At 41.8% G+C, this 10,217-nt stretch overlaps 1 long non-coding RNA gene across 1 annotated transcript; it reads right to left on the minus strand.

Moving 5' to 3' along the window:
* Nucleotides 1-3,272: 3,272 nt before the first annotated feature.
* LOC131280668 (uncharacterized) lies at nucleotides 3,273-10,195 on the minus strand. Its single transcript, XR_009188385.1, has 2 exons — nucleotides 10,084-10,195; nucleotides 3,273-7,114 (listed from the first exon to the last, which is right to left on the minus strand). It is a non-coding gene; the product is annotated as an uncharacterized lncRNA (long non-coding RNA).
* Between the last annotated feature and the right edge of the window lie 22 nt (nucleotides 10,196-10,217).

The raw sequence follows: 10,217 nt of genomic DNA on the forward strand, positions 1-10,217 counted from the left end.
ATTGCTACTATAGATATCTAGAATGCAACATGTTCTTCTGGAAAATATTCCAATTATTGTGATTGTGATATCCTTGCCTAACACAACTCAATACAAGTATTCTGCACACATAATTATGTAGATATATAATCCCAGATTGTCTTATTCCATGTGTTCATGGTTTTCAATATTGTATTTCAACTTTTTATTCAAAATATTCTTTTTGTTCAAAAAGTATTGGCCTATAGCTCATGTTAGAAAGAGACTAGTGTTCACACTAATAACCCTTAGAGCCTTAATGTTTACCAAATCAGTTTAAGCCCTGATTGACCATGTGTGGCTCAGGAGATATGACGAGTCAGATATAAGCCCCTACCCTTTAGGGCCTCATAATTCAGTAGAGAAGAAGGACATTTCATGAAAATGCATGTAATAAGTGCCCCTAACTTGGCTGGTTCTAGAGAGCACACCTTTAAGTGAGGCATTAGAGGCCCACCCAAGAGAAGAAACTGCAATCTGGGCAGAGAGAACCCCCAGTAGGGACTTGGAGACATGAAAAGGCAAGTGCCTCTGATGAACTGAGAGGCTGGAGGGTACAGGGGCATGGGAGGCAGGTCAGAGGAGGCGGCTACTGAGACGGACTGGTCCAAATCATGAAGGTCCCTGTGTGCCAATTACCAAAGAGGGTACATTTTAATGTAAGAGAATATTTATTGAACTACCACACACAAATAAGTTTAAGACAGGGCTCTCTAGGTAAGAGATTCCTTTCATGCTACTTCTTCACTTCCGCCAATAGACTCCCAGGTCCTGAAAGATTTCATTTGCCAAACTGCATTTAATTTGTAACTACCTCGTTTTTCCATTTTTTAAAAATCAAAGACAACAGTGATCAAATATGATCAGCAGGCAACACATACAATTGCCAGTATGAGTTGATAAAATCCCAACCAACAGAAAACCCTGGCATTTTAATTAAACAGTGAAGACTCGTTGTGGGGTATATATGAAAGTACTGATACACTCTGAAATATTAAGATTTGCTGGGAAACGGACTTTGGCCCAGTGGTTACGGCATCCGTCTACCACATGGGAGGTCCGCGGTTCAAGCCCCGGGCCTCCTTGACCCGTGTGGAGCTGGCCCGTGCGCAGTGCTGATACGCGCAAGGAGTGCCGTGCCACGCAGGGGTGTCCCCCGCGTAGGGGAGCCCCACGCGCAAGGAGTGCGCCCGTGAGGAAAGCCGCCCAGCGTGAAAGAAAGAGCAGCCTGCCCAGGAATGGCGCCGCCCACACTTCCCATGCCGCTGACAACAGAAGCGGACAAAGAAACAAGACGCAGCAAAAAGACAGAAAACAGACAACCGGGGGAGGGGAGGGGAATTAAATAAATAAAAATAAATCTTTAAAAAAAAAAAAGATTTGAAGTGTATGCTCCTATGGGAGCACCCTGTTCACACCTCTCAGTAATTTTCAGTACTGAAATTGTGTTTACATGCTGTGTCTCCCTCTATGCTCTGAATTGCCTGTAAACAGAGGCCATGTCTTATTTTCGTCCCTAGCAATGCCTCTGTTAAATTGTACTGAGCATATTACCGTGCCTTTATGATCCCTAGAAAGCAGAGAACCATAAGGTTATAAACCATTTCTGTTCAATGTAAATGGGAAGACCATATACTCATACACACACACACACACTCACATGCACAAACTCCTACTTAAAATTCCAACACAATGCAGATAAAGATGCCGTGGACACATACTGACAGTGCTGTGGGATTCTGAAGAGAGGTTAATTAAAGTTAGAGCACTGGGAGTGGATGTGAGCGCCTGCCTCCCATATACATGGTCCAGGGTTCAAGCTCTGGTATCTCCTTTAAAAAAAAAAATCAAAATGTAAAAGTACTCAGTAAAGACTTTTTGTTTCCTAGTCTTCTTAAAGCAGATACCATGAAATGGTTCGGGTTTAAACAATGGGAATATATTGGCTTACAGTTTGAGGCCAGGAAAATGTCCAAATCAAGTCATCATCAAGGCAATGTTTTCCTCCAAACACCAGCTGCAGGCGGCCCTGGGCGCCTCTGCTACTTGGCAAGGCACATGGCGGCACTTGCCCGTCTCTTCCTTCTCTTCTGGGTTTTGCTGACTTCAGCTTGCTTCCGTGGCTTTTTTCCCTCTCTCTCTGTATTCATTCCATTTATGAAGTCCTCCAGCAGGAGGATTAAGACCAATCCTGGATGAGGTGGGTCACACCTTCACTCTAGTAGCGTCCTCAGGTCCTTTTCACAACGGGTGCACACCCACAGGCATGGATTAAATTAAGAACCTGTCTTTCTGGGTACAACAGCTTCAAACTACATAACTAACTAAAGAGAGAAAGCGAAATGGGCTTCAAAAGGAAAGCAGAATTTGAATAAGCAAAGAGGGGGGAAGCATGCAGGTGAGGAAATAAGATGAGAAAATCCAGGTGGAAAAAAGAGGCTCTTTATGGTTTTCAGTAATAAAGCTTTTTTAATTAAAGTTTAATATACACAGAAAAAAGTATACACAAGGGCACAGCTTGATGATTTATCAAAAAGTAAACATACCACTGTTATAAACTGAACTACGACTGCCAAAAACACATTTTTCAAGTCCTAACCCCTGGTTGTGTGAATGTGATCTTATCTGGAAACACCATCTTTGAAGATGATATTAGTTAAGATGAGGCAAAACTGGATTAGGATGGACCACAATCCAATATGACCAGTGTAACATTTGATATGGTTATGAATTCCAAAATAGATATTGGATTGTGTTTGTAATCTGGTCTGTACCTGGGTGTGATTAAATTATGATTAGGGCTTTGATTGGGCCACGTCATTAGGGCGTTGAATCCCCACCCCTTGGTGGGTGGAGACTTACAGATAAAAGCCATGGCAAAGGACAGAGGTGAGGGTTTTTGATGTTGGAGTTTGATGCAACCTGGGAAGTAAGCTCATAGAGGAAGAGAAGCAAGCCCCAGAAAGAGAGGAACCCTGAGCCCAGGAAGAAGCAAGCCCTGGGAAGAGAGGAATCCTAAACCCAGAGAGAAGCAAGACCCAGGAAGGGAGGAACTCAGGAAGCCTGAACCCTGGCAGACAGTGGTAGCCATCTTGCTCCAACACGTGCAAATAGACTTTGGTGAGGGAAGTAACTTATGCTTTATGGCCTGGTATCTGTAAGCTTCTACCCCAAATAAATACCCTTTGTACAAGCCAATCAATTTCTGGTATTTTTCATCAGCACCCCTTTGGCTGACTAATATAACTGGTATCTTTTTTTTTTTTTTTTTACTTCATTTATTTTATTCCTGCCCCCTTGTTGTTTGCCTGTGAATCCATCTCTGTCCAGGTGAAAAAGATGAGAAACCCGGGGGCTGCAAGCATTCTGGTTACTACCAAAGTGCTCTGCTCGGTGGGCCAGAGATATGCCGTCTTTAGGACACTTCCTGGTCTGAGAGAAATCTCTCTCAGAACTATCCTTCTTTCTCTCCTGCAATTCAGCATTTACGGAAGAAAAGCCAGTGGAATATCAATGCTGAGAAATGCTCTTTAAAGTAATAGAATTTTGTCATTAAGTAAAAGGTGAGCTCCCTTAACACTGGAGCTTTACAAGCACATTAGCCTATTAAAAGTGCTGACAAGGTTCTGATATAAAGTTGCTTTAAACTATTTAACCAAAAAATTCACCGATTTATTTGAACACAAAACATTTTGCTTTTCATACAAGATCATACTGCATAGAAAACATTATTAAGCTTCCCAGGAGCCTCAACACTGGGAAACAGAGTGCCCTGGTAAAGGAATTTAAGTCAAATTAACAAGAAATTCCAAACAATTATAAAAAATTGGCATTCTTTTTATGCATAACCCTTGTACTCATTTTCTAGGGCTGGTGTAACAAATTACCACAAACTTGGTGGCTTCAAACTACAGAAATTTATTTTCGCAGTTCTGGAAGCTGGAAGTCAGAAACCAGGTGCGGGCAGGGCTGCGCTCCCTCCACAGGCTACGGGAGGGTGTTTTATTGCCACTTCAAGAATCTGGTGACTCCAGGTATTCCTTTCTTAACTCCAATCTCTGCCTGTCTTCACCCAGCCGCCTTCTCCTTCTCCCTCTTATATGGAGAATTCAGCCCAGGCGGATAACCCAGGATAATCTCATCTCAAGGTCTTTAACTGCATCTGCAAAGACCCTTTTTCCAAATGGAATCACATTAACAGGGTCCAGGGGTTGGGATGTGGACATAGCTTTTAGAGGGCCACTATTCACCCTCTACAACACTGAAGAGATGGGAGTGTCAGTCTATCACCAAGATCACCTCGGGGTAAATTAGTAAGAAACCCTCCAACCTGCAAAGTTGAAGGCCAGCCCCTGGAAGATAAAGTCGTTTGGTGCTATACTTGTGCCTCCCCTTGCCTCGTCCCCACCACCTTATTCAGGCAAAACATCAACAGATGGCATGATTATTTCCATTTTAGAGATACATAAACTGAGGTTCAAATAATTTGAGTAAACCCCCAGTCATAGAGTTAGCAAGTGATAGAACTGGCATTCCAACTGTGGGCTTTAGGATATGAAACTATTTTCTCCCAACTCTATCCTACCGCCTTCCTCCCTGAGCACAGCACTCCTTTTTATTACAAAGTCCTACTTCTGAGCCATCCGGAATACTGCCTAGGACGAACATGAAATAAGACTTCTCCAAATATGCGAGAAGTTTTCTAAATTCTCTGAGTTTTCTCTTTTCTCATCTTAACTTCCCTTCACTCTTCATTTATATGGCATGTTTGCCCCCTTACTCTTATAGCTATCCCCTCAACCTGTTGTCTTTTGCCTGTGTGCTTCTTTATAGAACCACCCAGAGCTGACTAACCATAAAAACCTATTTTTATTGAGTACTTATGTGCCAGGCCACATTGTAAGCCCTAATTGTATTAGCTCAATTTAATCTTCAACAACCCCATAAGACAGGTAACTCATTCCCCATTTTGCCCTTGCAGAAACAGACACAGCTAGGTTAAGCAGCTTGCTCATGGTCACAAAGTCAGGAAGCGAAAGGTGACATTAAAGTGCACGCAGCCTGACTCCAGGGCCCTGCATTTTTTAACTTATACCCTCTGTGCTGCCTCCCCATGTGCCTACTCCAAGTGTGTCTCAACTGCTGGGCGCAGGAAGAGACCGCTTCCCTGTTCTAAATATTATACTCCAATTAATGCAACCTAAGAGCATGTGGTGGTCACTTCATGTATATACTCGTCTGGATACTACTAAATGAGTTCCCAGCATCAGTTCACCCCCTCCCTACCAAAAGCAGGCCAATTTTGTTCAGGTATATATCCTTCCCCCAGTGACATCATCCCCAGCACAGGGGAAGAGTTTGAAAGGCCTAACCCCAAAGCCATCCCCTTAATGACTGTTATTGGTCCAATTTTTGCCTTGCCACCACTGGTCCCTGCTTCTCATTCGCTGACCATGTCTCTCAGTGTTTTTCTTTCACTATTTAATTCTTCTTATCAGCTAATTTTGTTCCCAGAAAAATGATACAATATGCTTTGTATAAAATTCACAGTATCTTGAAGAGGTTTCTTCCCCACATACACATAATATTATTGCTTTAAGGGACTATAAACATCTATAGAATAACAGCCCTACAAAATTTAGCCATTCATCTTTTTGCACTGAACACTGAAATATGAAAAACACAGGTTGTGACAGGTTGCGAGGCTATCAAGAATTGGAATCTCTAGGACAAAAGAAGCTATGATCTGCCCAGAGTCTTCAGAGACTCTAGCCGAACCTCAATGTAATCATTAGTCCTTTGTTATGGAGCCAAATGTGTTCAGTTTGAGAAAGATCCAGTCTCAAATCTATGAAGGGGAACCAGGGTCCCTGACCCCAGGGCAATATTTCAAAAAGCCCACTGGAAGCCATAAATTTAACTCACAATAAAACTGCTCCTGCTAAAACACCACAGATTTTGCTTTTAGTCAGAATTACGGAATTCGTATGACCATACTAGTTTCAGTACAGAGGCCAAAACCTCATCAGTTAAATTTCCATCAGTAAAAAAAGGAAAACAATTATCATTTCCTAAATAAAACCTTTTATAACAACTCTTTTAAACCAAGACACCCATTTGAAAAAAGAATTATAAAAATATTTTGTGGTGTTTAGAGGGGAAAGCTCCTAGGAACTTAAAAATAGAGGCCACTGTCTTAATAATGCCTTACTGTGTGAATCCTCAGACCCCAGGGAGCAGCTCTCACCCTCATTTTACAGATGAGGAAACTAAGCTCAGAGAGTTAAATTACTTGTCTAAGGCAGCCCAGCGAAGTAAGCCCAGGTGGTGAGTTTGAGTAAGAATCAAACTCAAGGAGACTGACTCTAAAACTCATGTTCTTCATCACATTATATGATTTTATTCATCCTCCTTCCCTCATTCAGTTTTGATAACCTCTGCTGTCCCAACAGCTAGCGGAGGCCTTTCCACTCTAGTTTCAAGCTTAGGCGAGAAGAATCCTGCAAGGAAACGAGTCTCTCCAAGAACATCTGTCCTTTGTTGTACACTCATCATCCACTGGACTTCTGGTTCTGAAGCTTTCAGACCAGGTCTGGGTTTATGTGCATGTTCCAAGGACTTGAGTTCCTGCAGCACAACTAGTTAGGAATCTCTTGCCCTGTGCTTGGTTGATAGGAACTCCAAACCCTGCGTGCTGGCTGCCTTCAATATCTATTCTTTTTTGCCCACTGAGGTCATTTGATCAGTATTCAAAGCCAAACTCCTGGAAAACCAAGAACGGAAGGAGAAAGGTGGTAAAAGACATCCTTTTTAGCACTGCATGCTGACTGCTCATTTGTCCTTTTTTCCTTTCCTACAGGCACAAGACACCTTAGGATAGGGCACAGATATCTGCCAACAAACGACACAAAATAAGGAGAAAAGTGCAAGTGCATTGCAGGATTTAAAGAGGTTGTTCCAGACACAACAGAGCTGTCAACTTCTATCCAGCTTGGGAGCTTCAGCAGTACTCTGACCGGCTAATGCTAGATTCCTTTGGTTTTCAATTCCTTAGTATTAGAAGTTCAGTGAGGTCTGCAGTATCGTTGGGTGCTTCCTGGTTAAATTCAAACAGAGAATGACCATCATTCATGGTTCAAGCCTCTTCCAAAGACACTTAAAGGCTAAAGCACCATTATCTTGCAATTTTCTTTACTAGGTTAAACTAGGCTTGAATTTTCTGACACATTTATGACTTGAGCACATGGATAAACTACACAATGGTGATTCCTGCCACGGAAGGCACGTTTACATCACTGTAAACTCACTATGAATGAGGTAAACTAACATGCCTGCATATTTATTTACTGAACATGTATATGAAAGTGACCCAGCTTGACAACCATAAAAAGCCTTTAATTCTCAGGAGTTAACAAATTGGAAGGAATTTTTGAAAGGTGGATTTCAGAAAAAAGTGACTAAGAACTTTGGAGGCTTATTTCATAAAATGAGAGAGAAAAAGCCTCACTAAATGGAAGGAACCAAATTCAAAAGATGTCTGCATGCAACCTGCTGCCATTTTCCTCAGGTACAGCCAGTTTAAAGCTGTTGTTCTGGTAAGCACTGAAATCCATCCTATAACATGCAAGTGAGCTAAAGTGCTATTTTATGTATAAATGTTTATTTACCTTAGAAAGGCATCAATTACAGCATGTTACAATGTGTAAAGAAGTAAATGTGCTATTTCCCTTAGCCTTACAAGGTATTTTATTATCGCCAGAATAAAAGTTGCGATTTTACCTAAGCCACATTTCAATGTCAAATACAATAAAGTATATCACAATCTCAGCTGTCAATGTATGTCCCCTATACTGTAACAACCTAGAGTTCATATGAGCGGACTAGAAATTATACTTTGCAGTGAATAACAAAAATCACTCAATTTATAAGAAAGCACTATAAACAGTATGGAATGAAAGACTTTCATGCAGACAGAACCAAATATGAAGATTCACAAGCTATTAGCCAGAAAAGAACTCAGAATGTCTGGTAGAATGTTTCTCACAAAGAAAACAAAGAGTTCCTTCATTTGGTGAATATTCTAGTGAGTACCTATGGTGTACTAAGAACTGTACTAGGTTCTTGGGATCTCAGTGGTTGAAAATGAAATTGTGTGAGGATGAAGATAAATTGACAGGTTTGGGGTTAAAGATGCTGAAGTCTGTGACTGCCTTTTTGTGGGGAGACTGCCTGCTGTGTGGGTCTGGGGGACTAAGGTTGCTGGAAAGGTTCAAGTGAGGTTTTACAGTAGTCTCCAAGGGGTGACATGTGCAAAAGCTGACCTGGGAAACCTGCTGAAAGAGATGCCTACACACTATCAGCCTGTGGGGACACCACAGCAGGCACCCAATGTCTGCTGAAAGGATACATGGAGCAGACACTGGGCTGGAAGTGAGTGCTGGGCTCTGTCACTCACCATTCAGATGGCTCTGGGAAGTCATGTCCTATTTTCATGAATGGTCTGTACTCTAAGTTGTTTTTGTTCATGAAAGTAAAAACACTGACAGTATTAAAAAAGCATGCCACTAAAGACCTCTCCCTTCACCATATGCTGTTAGTCAACAGAGTCTGGTTATAGTTTTTCTAATAGTTTTGCAAATAGTTCATATTATCCCACCCAATTCATAAGGATGGTGTGAAAGATTTTTGAAATTAAAATATACAAAATCTCATACAATTCCCTGGCTAGGTATTTTTCACATCTCTCCACAGAAAAAGAACATATATCTAGCAAAATGTGTTTTAGATTTCTTGTCTTTGGGGGTAGTAAACATTTGGCAGGGAACTAATTTGACTTTATCCTTAAATGTCAAAAGTAGACGCCTTTTTAATTTCTCACCCTTATATGTATAATTTAGTTCTTTAAAAAAAATATATATTTTTTTTAGTTCTTAACCCAGGGTCCAAGGATGAGCTATCAGGAAAGGTTCATAAACACTCTGAAATTATATGGAAATTTGCTTTCTACATGTGTATATGTGTGAACCTTCTTTAGCTTTTCAATATATCCATAAACTTCCCCTCCCCCCAAAAAAGGTTAAAAACCAGTTTTAAGAGTAAATATGCTTCAGAAAAGAAGTGAGTTTCCCAATTAATAATGGGTCTCATTTCCCACAGTGGCATATGGTTAATATCCTGTTAAGACAAGGAGAGTTCAAAATTAGTTTGTGTGTCTTAACCTATTACTGTTTGAAAATGAAGTTTTCCAACAGAAGCACAATAACAGAAACTGGACAGTTTAAAAGCCAGCCAATATATTTCATCTTCCTTGTATTGATAAATAAAATTCAGTGGGCCCAACACGAAGGTGCTCATGTGAAGTGTCACATTGGCACAACCAAAACCTTACCTGGCTAGCCCAGCAAATCAAATTTAAATACAGCCCATCAGTTATGTTGGCTAAATTCCTTCTTCATTCCTGAGCAACCATCGGCTCTCCACTCTGTAAGACAGCTCCCCACACACCCCCAAGTAAAATGGAACTTAATGTGAGCCAATCAGAACTTTTCCTCAGTTGCCTCCACCTTTGCCTTACACAATTTTCTCCCTCCCACCCTCTCCGGGGATACTTTCTGAATGGGATGTTGCCCGATTCATGAATCCCTCAAGAAAGCTGAGATCCTAAATTGCATTAATAATTTTTAAATCAATCTTAACTAGTTGTGCAATTTTGGGCAAGTGACTTGACGTCTAGAGCACCTAAAGCAGAAAGCAAAAACTGTTAACTGATGAATAGGTGGGTCCGTTTTTTCTCCATGAAGAAGGCGGTTGAAGGAGGTGATACAGGCCCGCCTTACTCCGAAATTCCCGGCCTTTAGGATTCACTTAACATCCCCGCAAGGTGAGCAACTTCCAAGTTCCAGATAATCGCAGCAGGACCACCTCTGCTCTGTTCCAGAGGGAAATCGATGGTGGAGCGGAGGCTGCCTGACATGGAATCCTCCTGATTCAGACGGCCTATGCTCATTAGCCCTCCAGCACCCCTCAAGGAAACGCCACGCGTCTCGATCACGCTCTTGGACTGACCATCCTCTCCCGAGCTCCACAGAAGACCCCAGTCGCGCGGATCCAACCGCAACTACTCGCGCCTGAAACACCACAAACGCCAACAGCAGTCATCAAACAACTAAACGCGAAGACGCCGGCTGCGGACAGTGCGC

Source organism: Dasypus novemcinctus, chromosome 12, assembly GCF_030445035.2.
Source record: "Dasypus novemcinctus isolate mDasNov1 chromosome 12, mDasNov1.1.hap2, whole genome shotgun sequence".
In the NCBI taxonomy this organism is placed as follows: Eukaryota; Metazoa; Chordata; class Mammalia; order Cingulata; family Dasypodidae; genus Dasypus; species Dasypus novemcinctus.